This window comes from Nycticebus coucang, chromosome 2, assembly GCF_027406575.1.
Source record: "Nycticebus coucang isolate mNycCou1 chromosome 2, mNycCou1.pri, whole genome shotgun sequence".
NCBI classification, from domain to species: domain Eukaryota; kingdom Metazoa; phylum Chordata; class Mammalia; order Primates; family Lorisidae; genus Nycticebus; species Nycticebus coucang.
In genome coordinates, this window is record NC_069781.1 from 147,249,889 (window position 1) to 147,266,378 (window position 16,490).

Genomic DNA, 16,490 nt, shown 5'->3' on the forward strand with positions numbered 1-16,490 from the left:
CTTTGGGAGGCTGAGTTGGGCGGATCATTTGAAGCCAGGAGTTCAAGACCAGCCTGAGCAAGAGCAAGAACCTCTTCTCTACAAAGAAAAAAACAAAAAACCTCAGACCAAAAAACAAACATTTCTCCTAACAAAACCCCCAACTTTTTCTTTGTTCTTTGGACATATTGAAGACCATCTGGTCTATGTGTATGTTCCAAATTATAATTCTTGCTTCCCAAAATAAAACATTAAGTTCAGACATTTGTTTCTATATTTTATTTTGACTTTGACATAGTTAAAGCAATGTCTGCCAGATTCCTCCAATAAGCCTGTGTTCCCCCCTTTCCATCCTGTATTCTTTGGAAGTGGGTTTTTCAGGACAGTCCCCACACAAGCAGGGATGAGCCAGTGTGCCCGGCTCCACCCACAGGAAAGACAAGTATCTACTTATCTAATTTGGAATTTTTCTGTATGGAAAATTTGTCTCAAAAACAGTTTTTTTAAACTTTTGTTTTCATTAAACCAGCATTTCTAGTTGTTCAGTGCAAGGGAGTGTCCTAGTTTGCTGTGACTAGAGACAGAAGTCTGCTGCATTTATTTTCAAGGAATGTATGTGTTTGAAGAAAATTAGTAAAAGCAATTATCTCTATGTGCATGCAATCATATATCATCTGCATATTTTATAATCATGTATTTTATTTTATAATCAGCAAAACCATGATGCTTTATCCATTTTATAAAAATCAGAACAAAACAGACGGCTTCACCTTTCCTTTGTAGGGGAGGGTAAACATCGTTTTCCTCTCCCCATCTTGGGTTCTCCAGCTGGAGCCCTGTAAATTAGATTGACAAGAGGCTAACTAACAAGAGAAAACAAACAGGGGTTTATTATAGCGGACACACGCCTGAGGGCACACATGCAGTGATGAGCAACTCCAAGGGGCGGCCGGAACTCGGCCTTACAGAGAACCTTGGCAAGAGAACATTAAAGTTTGAGAGAAGTGATAAGACAAAGGAAAGGGACTTTGAGCTTCTAGTAAATTCCAGTAAGGTTTCCCTTCATGTGGCTTCCTCTGGTGTCCTCTGGGCTGATGAAGGTTGAGCCTTGTCACAGCAATGAACTTCTGTCTTTGGTAGAGAGGGGAGGGGAGACATCTTTACAAATTTGTGTCCTGCTTTTAGGCAAAGAGGAGGAGGACAGAAATACTTTTAATGACTGAAACAAAAGCCACCTCAAACCACAGCTTCTGGAAGAACCACTTATTCTTGCCAGTCTTGTACATGTCTCCAAACTTGAGCTTGTCTCCAGCTTGTCTTGCAATTAAGAGCAAGGTCTCGGAAGACGTCCTTGTCGATGATAGTTTTGTTCAAGGGGACATCCACAGAGTCCCTTGTGGGCCTGGGGTGATTGTAGTTATGAACTTTCACTAAAGACTTGATCTTTGACTGGCAATCCTCTTCAATCTGTGGGGATAATGGTGGATTCCAGCCACCAGCACATGGCTGTAGGGCAGTCTGTGGTGCCATCAGCAATGCTCTTCATGATTATGGCTTTACTTCTGGTGTAGCAGCGTCTGGCTAGGACCAGCTGCACTTTCCCCGGTTTCACAAACTTGCCCATTTTGCCATTTTGGCAGCACCCACCAGGCCTGAGGCAGAAAGGAAAGAGCTTTTCTTTTTTTTTTCTTTTTGAGATAGTCTCACTTTGTTGCCCTGGGTAGAGTGCTGTGATGTCAAACCCCTCAAATTCTTGGGCTCAAGTGATTCTCTTCCCTCAGGCTCCTGAGTAGTTGTGACTACAGGTGCCCGCCACAAGGCCTGGCTATTTTTAGAGACAAAGTCTCGCTCTGGCTCAGGCTGGTCTCGATATTGTGAGCGCTGGCAATCCACCTGCCTCAGCCTCCCAAGTGTTGGGATTACAGGCATGAGCCACTCACTGTGCACAGTGAGAGAGCTTTTCTTCTTCTTCTTCTTTTTTTTTTTTGGAGACAGAGTCTCAAGCTGTTGCCCTTGGTAGAGTGCCATGGCATCACAGCTTATAGCAACCTCAAACTCTGGGGCTTAAGTGATTCTCTTGCCTCAGCCTCCCAGGTAGCTGGGACTACAGGTGCCTGCCACAGCACCTGGCTATTTTTTGTTGCAGTTGTCATTGTTGTTTAGCAGGTCTGGGCTGGGCTCGAACCCACCAGCCTCAGTGTATGTGGCCAGTGCCCTAACCACTAAGCCACAGGTGCTGAGCCTATACCTGCTTCTTCTCAATTGTTTTCAGCTTGAAATAATCCTTATGTCAAAGTGGCCCCATGGTTCCAATGATCTATCTCTCAGTGAAGGAAAAAATTGGGTTCACTCTTTGGATTATTTAGCCCCAAGTCATATCTTTCCTTGTAAACTGCACTATTTTTTTGTTTTGTTTTTGAGACAGAGTCTCACTCTGTTGCTCTGGGAAGAGTGGTGTGGCATCATGGCTCATAGTAACTTTTTTAAACCATTGGGTTCAAATGATCCTCTTGTCTCAGTCTCCCAAGCAGGTGGGACTAGAGTCCTGCACCCCTGTGCCCAGCTAATTTTTCTATTTTTAGTAGGGACGGGGTCCCATTCTTGCTTAGGCTGGTCTCGACCTCCTGGGCTCAAGGGATCCTCCTGCCTTGGCCTCCCCAAGTCTAGGACTATAGGTGTGAGCCACCACCCCTGGCCTTAACTGCATTATTTGGAGCTTGGGACACAGGGAGTTACACTCCCGGGTCAGTGTGCATAATACCCAAACTGGGGGCTATAGTTAAAATTCTGTGGCCACCACTTAAGTGCTGGCTTAGCAACCCTGGCCAACATATCTACCTTTCTGTGCCTCTTTTTGCTTCTGAGAAAATGGAGTTTTTTTATTATTATTATTATTTTTTTTTTTTTTTTGCAGTTTTTGGCCGGGGCTGGGTTTGAACCCACCACCTCCGGCATATGGGACCGGCGCCCTACTCCTTGAGCCACAGGCGCCGCCCAGTGGAGTTGTTTATTACATCTATTCTGGGGTTGTGAGCAATGACTGAGTGATGAACACATGATGCGTTGAACAGAGCCTCTCCACAGACAGAGGATGCATCACACAGAGCCTCTCCATAGACAGAGGGCGCATCACACAGAAACTCTCCACAGATAGAGGATATGTCACACAGAACCTCTCCACAGACAGATGTGTCACACAGAGCCAATCCACAGAGGAAGCGTCACACAGAGCCTCTCCACAGATGGAGGATGCATCACACAGAGCCTCTCCACAGATAGAGGATATGTCACACAGAACCTCTCCACAGATAGATGTGTCACACAGAGCCTCTCCACAGAGGACGCGTCGCACAGAGCCTTACCACAGACAGAGGATGCATCACACAGAGCCTCTCCACAGATAGAGGATATGTCACACAGAACCTCTCCACAGACAGATGTGTCACACAGAGCCTCTCCACAGAGGATGCATCACACAGAGCCTCTCCACAGACAGAGGATGCGTCACACAGAGCCTCTTCGCAGACAGATGCATCACTCAGAGCCTCTCCACAGACAGAGGATGTGTTGCACAGAGCCTTTCCACAGACAGAGGATATGTCACACAGAACCTCTCCACAGACAGATGCGTCACACAGAGCCTCTCCACAGACAGAGGACGTGTTGCACAGAGCCTCTCCCTAGACAGAGGACACATCACACAGAGCCTCTCCACAGACAGAGGATGCATCACACAGAGCCTCTCCACAGACAGAGGATGTGTCGCATAGAGCCTCTCTACAGACAGAAGACGCATCATACAGACCCTCTCCATGGACAGAGGACGCATCAACGGAGCCTCTCCACAGATAGAGGATATGTCACACAGAGCCTCTCCACAGACAGAGGATGCATCACACAGAGCCTCTCCACAGACAGAGGATGTGTCGCATAGAGCCTCTCTACAGACAGAAGACGCATCATACAGACCCTCTCCATAGACAGAGGACGCATCAACGGAGCCTCTCCACAGATAGAGGATATGTCACACAGAGCCTCTCCACAGATAGAGGATATGTCACACAGAACCTCTCCATAGACAGATGCGTCACACAGAGCCTCTCCACAGACAGAGGATGCGTCACACAGAGCCTCTCCACAGACAGAGGATGCATCGCACAGAGCCTCTCCACAGACGGAGGATGTGTCACACAGAGCCTCTCCACAGATGGAGGATGCGTCACACAGAGCCTCTCCACAGACGGAGGATGCGTCGCACAGAGCCTCTCCACAGACAGGATGCATCACACAGAGCCTCTCCACAGACGGAGGATGCGTCACACAGAGCCTTTCCACAGACAGAGGACGCGTCACACAGAGCCTCTCCACAGACAGAGGATGCATCGCACAGAGCCTCTCCACAGACGGAGGATGGGTCACACAGAGCCTCTCCACAGACAGAGGATGCGTCACACAGAGCCTTTCCACAGACAGAGGACGCATCGCACAGAGCCTCTCCACAGACAGGATGCATCACACAGAGCCTCTCCACAGACAGAGGACGTGTCACACAGAGCCTCTCCACAGACAGAGGACGCGTCACACAGAGCCTCTCCACAGACAGAGGATGCATCTCACAGAGCCTCTCCACAGACGGAGGATGTGTCACACAGAGCCTCTCCACAGACGGAGGATGCGTCACACAGAGCCTTTCCACAGACAGAGGACGCGTCGCACAGAGCCTCTCCACAGACAGAGGATGCATCACACAGAGTCTCTCCACAGATAGAAGATATGTCACACAGAACGTCTCCACACACAGATGCGTCACACAGAGCCTCTCCACAGACAGAGGACGTGTTGCACAGAGCCTCTCCCTAGACAGAGGACACATCACACAGAGCCTCTCCACAGACAGAGGATGCATCACACAGAGCCTCTCCACAGACAGAGGATGTGTCGCATAGAGCCTCTCTACAGACAGAAGACGCATCATACAGACCCTCTCCATGGACAGAGGACGCATCAACGGAGCCTCTCCACAGATAGAGGATATGTCACACAGAACCTCTCCACAGACAGATGCGTCACTCAGAGCCTGTCCACAGACAGAGGACGCATCACACAGAGTCTCTCCACAGACAGAGGACGCATCACACAGAGCCTCTGCACAGACAGATGTGTCTCACAGAGCCTCTCCACAGACAGAGGACGCGTCGCACAGAGCCTCTGCCACACAGACGACGCGTTGCACAGAGCCTCTGTTGCAGAGAGCTCAGTTCTGTCAGCCAGACTCATGATTAGGATCGAATGCAGGCTCTGAGGGGGCAGCTCTGAGCTGTGTCTTCTTGGCTGTCTGCTCTTCCTGGGTCTTCCGCTTAGAGCCCTGCTCGCTGGGATGGGTCTTCTAGACCTGATTTTCTGAATAAATTTGGTTGCTAAGCAATAGTTCAGTTTCCCATACTGACTAAGCATTTTAAAATATGTAAGTAAAATAATAGAGTCAAGAAGAAGTCTGGGCCGTGGGGAGGTGTTGCTTTTGACTCTTTGTAACAGTAGAGTTCTTTCTTCTTCTCTCTGTCTTTTTTTTTTTGTAGAGACAGAGTCTCACTTTATGGCCCTTGGTAGAGTGCCGTGGCCTCACACAGCTCACAGCAACCTCCAACTCCTGGGCTTAAGCCATTCTCTTGCCTCAGCCTCCCGAGTAGCTGGGACTACAGGCGCCCGCCACAACGCCCGGCTATTTTTTGGTTGCATTTTGGCCGGGGCTGGGTTTGAACCCGCCACCCTCGGTATATGGGGCCGGCGCCTTACCGACTGAGCCACAGGCGCCGCCCTTCTCTCTGTCTTTTTAAAAATAAAATAAATAAGCCAGCCAACACCCCCCAGTCTCCTTGCAATTTCTCATACTATGCAATCAGGTCTGCTCCCGCTGGGGCCTGGAGCCTTGCCCAGTACCTGGAGGGTGTCAGGCTATGTGACAAGGGTGCTGATGCATCCGAAATCAGCAGGTGCTGGGACAGATGACACCCCACGTGCACATTAGCACAGGCACCAGGGGACCCAGCAACACCACATTTGCTATGGAAAGCACTGAACACCCTCTGCAATGCGATTAGCTGATTAGTTCTCTGGGAGCTCATTTCGTTCCTATTATGGAGACTAATCATGTGTTGTTTGAATGTGTTAAATGTTCCAGCTCCAATAAAGACATCACTGACCATGAATAAATAAAATGTGTTTGCATTTCCAAGTAGTGGGTTGGAACTTTCTAATTTCCTATCTCCCCAGCAGCATCTTGTTACAGTGAAGCATTTCTTGCCCTGCTCACTGGATCTTGGGCACAGGGTTTCATTCAAATGAACAAGTGTTCAGGCTGCCAAATGAAAAGAAGACTGCACCTTCTCTGGTAGGCCAAGGCAGGTGGATCAGTTGAACTCAGGAGTTTGAGACCAGCCTGAGCCAGAGCAAGACCCCGTTTCTAAAAACACACACACAAAAAGAAGGCTTCACCTTAACTGAATGTGGTCAAGAAAACAGAGTTCTGGGGGCAGCACCTGTGGCTCGAAGGAGTATGGCGCTGGCCCCATATGCCGGAGGTGGTGGGTTCAAACCCAGCCCCAGCCAAAAACTGCAAAAAAAAAAAAAGGCTGAGGCAAGAGGATTACTTGAACCCAAGAGTTGAGGTTGCTGTGAGCTATGACACCACAGCACTTTACCCAGGGCACAGAGTGAGACTCTGTCTCAAAAAAAAAAAAAAGAAAACAGAGCTCTTGTTTTCTTGGCCCATGATGACCGTGGACAAGTCTGTTGTGTCTTCCGCACTGTGCTAGGGGTTTTAGACACATTACCTTATTCCCTCCTCTGCAGATTGCATTGCCATTGCCTTGCCCCAGCACTCGGCGTGGCTGCTCAGGGTTACGTCTGGCCTTAATGTCTGCCTCACTGCTGTCCCCTCCAGAATGGGTGCCTTTGCTTCTCCTCTCACGAACTTACAGAAAGTAGAAGCAGTAATCACCACCATCTGCCTGTTAAACATGAGATGCCCTGCCTTTAAAGCAAAAGCCCACTCGCTGGACATTATCGCGGTGCTGGCCCATGTGTCTCTGGACTAAGGAGTCTGTCCGCCTGTCACCCAAGCCAATCAACTGAGAAGCCAGCGAGAGGTCAACAGTTTCATTTTATTTACAGAAAAGCCAGCAATTCTGTAAAGCAGCAGGATCATCTCCCCAAAGAGCTGCTCTGCCCTCCTGTTTCCCTTTGTTACTTTTATTCTCCCAGTAAAGTAACACCAGCAATGTTATCACTTATCACTGTACACATCAAACAGATTCCCCCTCGTAGGTTACGAGGTTATGTAATATCTTACTATCTTAAAGTGGCTCTGTCTTCAAAGCATTTTTATTGTGGACTAAATTTATAGTTAGTCAACACTTCAGTGGGTGCTCAGAGTGCCCTGAGTCCTTGACCAGCACCATGGAGTGCTGGGGAGTCCAGTTCCCCAATTTACCTAAGACAGTAGCTTTGGGCATGAATAAACAATCTCCACATGTCGGCCATAGGCTCATTTGGCTTTGTTAGGGCCTGACCAGCAGGGCCCTGCATGAAATGGACATTCAGGTGAACAGTGAGTGGTGACACACACGTTCCTGTTGGCCTCTCCCCACTCCTGTCCGGCCTGTACCCCTGGTGGTGAAGTGCTTGGACTTCCCTTCCTAACTTCAAACGCTCTATGCTGTGTGCAGTGCCACTGCTCCAGCTCTCCCTCACCCATCAGGTGTCCATCAATTCAGTTCTGACACCAGCCACCTGGGGTGAGCCTCAGAACCCCCAAGTTAAGGGCTCAGTCCCAGAAGACTGCCCCCACTTTAGATGCAATCACAGGTCGGGGCCGCTTGTGCTCCTATTGACAGGTTATAAATTGGTAGGTCCTATTGAGCCTGGACTCTGAGGTTATGACTCCTTAGAATGACTCACAGAACTTGCAATTGCTGGTCAATGCCAAATGGAAGAGGTGAAGGGGGCAAGATGTGGGAAGGAGGGAAGAGGGAGGTGTGGAGGCTCCAGGCCCTCTCTGACACACCAGGCTCCTGAGACCCACGTGTGTTCACCAACCTTGAGACTCTCTGAACCCCTTTGTTTAAGGATATCTTTCTTCTTTTCTTTCTTTTTTTGGGGGGACAGAGTCTAACTATGTCACCCTTGGTAGAGTGCCCTGGCGCCACAGCTCACAGCAATCTCAAACTCTTAAGCTCAAGCGATTCTCTTGCCTCAGCTTCCGGAGTAGTTGGGACTATATGCACCTGCCACAATGCCCAGCTGGTTTTGAACCTTTGAACTCAGGCAGTCCACCTGCTTCAGCCTCCCAGAGTTCTGGGATTACAGGTGTAAGTCACTGCATCTGGCCTTTATTTATTTATTTATTTATTTATTTTTGAGACAGAGTCTCACTCTGTCACCCACGCTACAGTGCCATGATAGTGGCCTAGCTTACAGCAACCTCAGACTCCTGGGTTCAAAGGATCATCCTGACTCAGCCTCCTCAGTAGCTAGGACTATAGGCACCCATGACCATGTCCAGCTAATTTTTCTATTTTTTTTTTTTTTAGTAGAGATGGGGTCTTGTTCTTTCTCAGGCTAGTCTTCAACTCCTGAACTCAGGTGATCCTCTGGCCTGAGCTTCCCAGAGTGCTGGGATTACAGGTGTGAGCCACTGTACCCGGACTGTTTAAGATCGTTTCTTTTTTTTTTGAGACAGAGTTTCACTATGTTGCCCTCAGTAGAGTGCTGTGGCATCACAGCTCACAGCAATCTCAAACTCTTGGGCCCTAGCGATTCTCAAGTAGCTGGGAATACAGGCATCTGCCACAATGCCCAGCTGTTTTTTGGTTGCAATTGTCGTTGTTTAGCAGGCCTGGGCTGGGCTCGAACCTGCCAGCTTTGGTGTATGTGGCTGGCGTCATACTCACTGAGCTAAGGGCCTCCGAGCCTGTTTACAGGTTTCTTATGGCAAGTCCATTAGTAATCCATATAGCGGTAAGATTAATTAAATTATTGGTCACTGGAGATTAACTCAATCTCTAATCCCTCCAACTCCATAATTATGTCTTGGTCTTACCATTGACCAGCTGTGAACCTAAAATTGTATTTTGTTTTCTTTTGTTTTGTTTTCTGAGACAACATCTTGCTCTGTGCAGTGGTGTGATCATAGGTCACTGCTGCCTGGAGCTCCTGGACTCAAGTGATCCTTCTGTCTCAACCTCCCGAGTAGCTAGAGCTATAGGTGCACACCACACCCAGCTAATTAAAAAAATAATAATAATAATAATTCTGGGTGGCGCCTGTGGCTCAGTCGGTAAGGCGCCAGCCCCATATACCGAGGGTGGCGGGTTCAAACCCGGCCCCGGCCAAACTGCAACCAAAAAATAGCCGGGCGTTGTGGCGGGCGCCTGTAGTCCCAGCTACTCGGGAGGCTGAGGCAAGAGAATCGCTTAAGCCCAGGAGTTGGAGGTTGCTGTGAGCTGTGTGAGGCCACGGCACTCTACCGAGGGCCATAAAGTGAGACTGTCTCTACAAAAAAAAAAAAAAAAATTCTTTGTAGAAACAAGGTCTTTCTGTGTTTTCCAGGCTTGTCTTGACCTCCTGGCCTCAAGCAATCCTCCTGCCTTGGCCACAGCACCAGCCTAAAACTTACTTTTTTTTTTTAGTTAATTTTTAATTAAAATCATAATTGTATACCTTTATGGGGTACAATGTGACCATTTGATATACAATGTAGAATGCTTAAATCAAACTGATTAACATCACTATTACCTTGTTTTTGTGGTAAGACATTTAAAATTTACTCTTAGTTATTTTGGAATACACCTTATGTTGTGCTCAGTAGGTAAGATCCCACCAAGTGCCCTCTCTTTTCCCCCCAGTCACCCTCCCTCTTTTCTTCTCCCCCTTGCTAGACTATATTTGTGTTTTGTCATTTGTATGAGTGTGTTTTATAACAGTATTGAGTACATTGAATATTTTTTTCCCCATTCTTGAGACACTTTACTAAGAAGAAGATATTCCAACTCCATCCAGGTAAACATAAAAGATGTAAAGTCTCCATCTTTTTATGGCTGCATAGTATTCCATGGTATACATATACCACAATTTGTTAATCCATTCATGGGTTGATAGGCATTTGAGTTGCTTCCATGACTTGGTAATTATGAATTGGGCTGTAATAAACATTCTGGTGCAAATGTCTTTGTGGTAAAATGATTTTTGTTCTTCTGGATAGATACCTAGTAATGGATTGTGGGATCAAATGGAAGGTCTACTTTTAGTTCTTTGAGTATTCTCCATATTTCTTTCCATGAAGGTTGTGTTAGTTTGCAGTCTCCCTAGCAGTGTGGAAGTGTCCCTTCTCTCTACATCCATGCCAGCACCTGCAGCTTTGGGACTCAAATCTTACTGGAGTTAGGTGATATCTCAAAATGGTTTTGAAGCATGCTACTGGCACAAAAATAGAGACATCAATCTATGGAATAGAATCTAGAGATGAACCCAGCCACATATCATCATTTGATCTTTGATAAGCCTAAAAAAAAAAATGCAGTGGGGAAAAGAATCCCTATTTAATAAATGGTGCTGGGAGAACTGGTGAGCCACTTGTAGAAGACCGAAATTGGGCCCACACCTCTTACCACTAACAAAAATTGATTTTGCTGGATAGAAGATTTAAATTTAAGACAGAAAACTATAAAAATACTAGAAGACAGTACAGGGAAAACACTTGAAGATTTTGGCCTGGGAAAATATTGTATGAGGAAGGCCACGTGGCAATTGCAGCAATACCAAAAATAACTGGGATTTGATCAAGCTAAAAAGCTTCTGTACAGCTAAGGGCACTACAACCAAAGCAAACAGACAGCCTTCAGAATGGGAGATTTTACATGTTATGATTCCCACAAAGGTCTAATAACTAGAATCTACAGAAAACTCAAATTAATCAATAAGAACAAACACCCCATTTCTTTGTGGGCAAGACACTTGAACAGAAAATTCTCTGAAGATGACAGATGACGGCCAACACACACATGAAAAAATGCTCATCATCTTTAATCATCAGAGAAATGCAAATCAGCTTAAAGCTTTCTAAGGGACCCCAGTCACCTCATTAGCGTACAAAAGACACTCTTGCTGGTGGGGTGGGGCTTAAAAACACTGGCAGTAAATTGGGTGTGGTGGTGAGTGCCAATAGTCCTTGCTCCTCAGGAGACTGAACTGAGAAGGGTCACTTGAGGTCATGAGTTCAAGACCACCTTGGGCAACATAGTGAGACCCTTGCTCAAAGAATGAGTGAATAAATAAATAAATAGATAGATAAAGAACTCTGACCACTCCAGAGACTCCAAGGGTTTTAGGAGCTGTGTGCCAAGAACTGGGGACAAAGACCAAATATTTGTTCTTTATTATATGACAATTAGGGGTCCCTAGTCAGCCAGACAAGGCAGCAGAGGCAGGCCCCCGAGGATGAGGTGCACTGGGCAACTTAGGGCCTTGACCCTGGCTACTTTATGCTTTTTCTTTTTCTTTTTTTTTTTTTTGCAGTTTTTGGCTGGGGCTGGGTTTGAGCCCACCACCTCTGGTATATGGGGCCAGCACTCTACTCCTTGAGCCACAGGCGCCGCCCTGATTTATGCTTCTTTATTTGTGTCAGTTTTTTAGTTTCTCCAGAAATGCCCTCTGGCTACGTATTAATCCACATATGAGCACAAAGTGGGGGCAGTCAGTTTTGGTGGGAGGTCAGCGTGTGCAGGCCACGGAGGAAGAGATTAAAATGGAAGTTTCAAAAAAGAAGACACAAGGACCAGAGGAACACATCTTTAGTTAAAATATTCCCCCAATACTCCTTTAATCCACAAAACAAGGCTTACTTTCCTGGTGACAAAGGCACGTGGCTGCTGTCTTGGGTATTTATGCTGACAGAAGAGAAGCTTACATACACACAGAGAGTTTGACCTCATTCTGTGACAGACACCTCTTGCTTAACACATTGATCAAGCAGTAAATTCTGATCACAAACCATCTGGAAGGAGCAGAAACTGCAAAAATTCTGAGTGTCTAATCACATCACTTGTAGGGCAAAATTAATTAGTTTGGGACTTTGGTTGTTGAGCAAAATCTTAGTGGAAAACTCTCATGCTACTTTGGTTCAATTACTATGAGGTGTCCCTTTGGGCCAGGCATGGTGGCTCACACCCGTAATCCCAGCACTCTGGGAGGCCGAGGCGGTGGGTTGCCTGAGCTCCTGAGTTGGAGACCAGCCTGAGGTAGAGCAAGACCCCATCTCTAAAAATAGCTGAGCATTGTGGCAGGTGCCTGTGTCCCAGCTACTAGGGAGGCCAAGGCAAGAGAATTGCTTAAAGCCCAGGAGTTTGAGGTTGCTGTGAGCTATGATGCTATGGCACGCTACTGGTGGTGACAAAGTGAGAATCTGGGCGGCGCCTGTGGCTCAGTGAGTAGGGCACCGGCCCCATATGCCGAGGGTGGTGGGTTCAAACCCAGCCCCGGCCAAACTGCAACAACAAAAAAATAGCTGGGCGTTGTGGCAGGCACCTGTAGTCCCAGCTGCTCGGGAGGCTGAGGCAAGAGAATCACATAAGCCCAAGAGCTGGAGGTTGCTGTGAGCCGTGTGACACCACGGCACTCTACCAAGGGCAGTAAAGTGAGACTCTGTCTCTACAAAAAAAAAAGACAAAGTGAGAATCTGTCTCAAAAAAAAGAAAAATGAGGGGTCCCAAAGTCACCCCTGAAGTCATCATACATAGGGAAAATAGGAAATTGTAGCCAGATGTAACTTTTTTTTGAGATAGAGTCTCTCTTTTTTACCCTGGGTAGAGTGCAGTGGCATCATCATAGCTCACAACAACCTCAAACTCCTGGATTCAAGCAGTCCTCTTGCCTTAGCCTCTTGAGTAGGTGCCCACCATAATACCTAGCTATTTTTTTTTTTAGAGATGGGGTCTCCCGTGTTGCTCAGTCTGGTCTTGAACTTCTGAGATCAAGGGATCCATCCATCTTGGCCTCCCAGAGTGTTGGGATTATATGTGTGAGCCACCACGCCTGCCCACAACTCTTATCTTGAGGGTACGTAGATCTGGCAACTCAGGTGACAAATAATATCTTCTTCAGAATTAAAAGCAAATATGCAAATAAAACTTGTACACAAATGTTCATAGCAGCACTACGCACTGTAGCCAAAATGTGGAAACAACTTAAATGTCCATGGACAGATAAATGGATAAACAAATTGTGTTGTATACACACAACAGAAGGTTAGTCACAAGCAGAGATGAAGTAGTGGTACGTGCTACAAAATGGATGAACCTTGAAATCACCCCCCAGACACAAAAGGCCAATGTTCTATGATTCCATCCACATGAAATATCCAGAACAGACAAGTCTGTTGGGTTGGAAGGCAGATCAATGGTTGCCAGAGGATGGGGGAAAGGAGGAATGGAAGTGACTGATGCATGGGGGTTCCTTTGAGGGTAGTTAAAATGCTCCTGAACTAGATGGTGGGAACAGGTGCACAATATTATTAATGCACTAAATGTTACTAATTTTGTTATGTGCATTTTACCACAATTGAAAAAAAACAACAACAACACATTTCCTATAAGCAAAACAAAACAAAACATCTTTTCAGAGATACTTGGGCATTTACCCTAAATTCTCCAAAGAGAAAATTAACCAATTAACATATTGGTTATATATTTTTACACATAGGTGTATAAATTTGTCAAAACTCCTCGGCTCGGCGCCTGTAGCTCAGCAGCTAGGGCGCCAGCCATATACACTGGAGCTGGCAGGTTCAAACCCAGCCTGGGCCTGCCAAACAACAACAACCACAACCAAAAAATAGCCAGGTATTATAGGGGCGGCGCCTGTGGCTCAAGGAGTAGGGCGCCGGTCCCATATGCCGGAGGTGGCGAGTTCAAACCCAGCCCTGGCCAAAAACCAAAAAAAAAAAAACTCCTCAAGTTGTAGTTAGGATTGTGTGGGGTTTACCACATGCAACCTTTGCCTCAGTAAAAATTAGCCAATTAAGAGTAACATAAAATATAACTATGTAAAAAAATCATCTGTGGGAATGTGGTATTACCCATAAGATTGGTTGAATTACACAGTGGCTGGGAGTCTAGATGTTCATCTCCGGTGCTCTGTGGAGCTCTAGAAAGCATATCAGACAGGGATTCCCACGCGGAATCGCAATCAGGGCAGATGGTCGGCAGGTTGGAGGACGCGGCACTCTCCTGGGGAGGGCACTCATATGAACAGGATGGTGGGGACTTGCTTCCCATTCACAGCAAGGCTGAACGTAATTTCACTTCATGTTCTTTGGCTATAGAGCAGTCAGTAACGATAACTATCCATTGCAAATACAATCATTTACAACTGTCATGTGGCAAGCTAATCCATTGCTACATTCCTATTCCACCCTTGCATAGTATATAAAATCACCTTCTATCTGACAAATGAATCAATACAAGATTTTCCCTCTATTTACATTAGAAGGATCCAGTAAAACTATTCCCAAACAGATGCAAACATTTAACAACTTTCATAGCGGCGCCTGTAGCTCAGTGGGTAGGGAGCCAGCCACATACACCGAGGCCAGTGGGTTCAAACCTGGCCAGGGCCAGAAAAACAACAATGACAACTGCAACAAGAACAAAAAAATAGCCAGGTGTTGTGGCAGGCGCCTGTTGTCCCAGCTCCTTGATAGGGTGAGGCAAGAGAATCACTTAAGAGTTTGAGGCTGCTGTGTGCTGTGAAGCCACAGCACTCTACCTAAGGCTACATAGTGAGACTCTGTCTCAAAATAAAAAATCAATTTATCGTTGCAATTAAAAAAAAATATTCACCAAATATTTCTTTGTTTACTGAACTCAAACTACATAGAATTATAATATTAGTACTCTGTTCTGTGTAGTCAACTTCACATTAACTAGATTCCTCAGTTATTTATTTATTTATTTTTGCAGTTTTTGGCCGGGGTTGGGCTTGAAACCGCCACCTCTGGCATATGGGGCCAGTGCCCTAAACTGTTGAGCCACAGGCACCGCTCCCTCAGTTATTTTTTAATCTCATTGAATGTGGCAGGTGATGTGAAAGCTTCTGGTTCCCAAGGAACTTGGTCTAGTTTCAGTGCTTATTTTCTTTCTTTCTTCTTTTTTTTTGTAGAGATAGAGTCTTACTCTATGGCCCTTGGTAGAGTGCTGTGGTGTCACAGCTCACAGCAATCTCCAACTCCTGGGCTCAAGTGATTCTCCTGCCTCCACCTTCCAAGTTAGCTGGAACTACAGGTGCTCACTACAATGCAGGCTATTTTTTGTTGCAACTGTCATTGTTGTTTGGCAGATCTTCAGTGCTTATTTCTTCCTTGCCAATTCTTATGTATTTGTATCAGATGGAAATGAGGTTATATACCAAGAACTCATGGCACCCAGTTCCTGCATTCCGGAGGAGCCCAAGCCAAAGAGGGGAAGAAGATCGTGGACTGGTAAAAGAACCACCACCCACATTTGTGTTTATGTGGGCTGCAGAAAACCTATACAAAGAGTTCTCATCTCAAGGCACATCTGCAAACCCACACAACTGCAGATTATCCAAGATGGCTGCCAAGTAAGAGCTTCCTTGCAACTGGGCACAGTGAATCTGGTAGGATCCACCCATAAACATCCCTTTGAGGACACAAGGAGTCAGCAAGAGACTTCTGGACTCCATGAGGAGGACAAAAGCAGTGGAAAATTGGTAATTGGTTGCATGTGTTCCTTCGGTCTAATCCCGCCAGCAGCTATAAGTATAGCAGCAGTGAGACTGCAAACTGGAGAGGCCTTACCTGTGAGCTGCATTGGTTTATTTGGACTTGGCACTCAGTTGAACTGCCTTGGGAGAACTTGGGCAAGAGTGCAGAGGACTCTAAGTGTTGTCTAGGGCCCCAGACTGAGTGCTGAGGCACACGGAGCTAATAGTATTCATCTGTGGGCTGTGCAGAGCCATTGTGGGAGAAGTGCCCCGGCAAGCTCTGCCCTCAGGGTTGCAGAGCAAGGATTGGGTGGGAGAGAGTAATCTAGTGACCAAGCAGCTTAAGGCAGGGACTGAGACACCTTGCAGCCTTAGCTCTCAGAGGCATAGAGTGAGACTGGTTTTGGCACACTGGGTAAGTAGATAGCCACTTCAGCAGTGATCCCAGTGACAAGTGCTTTCCTGGGAAAGCTTCTGTTTAGCCAAGTTTAGCAGGTTAAAGAGCTTTTTGTGTGGGCTGAGGAGAAATTTAGGCTCTCCACCATGCAGGGTTTGAGAAATCAGCAGAGGCCTCCAGTCTCCATCTCATACAGGTGTATCAGCATTGTGTTTAACATCTCACACCTCAGAAGATCACCTGTTGTCCAGACAATATTCAGCAAGATGTATATACTGCTTTTTTTCTTGTTGTTGTTGTTGTTTTTTAATTTCAATATTTCCCCGATAGATTTCTCTTT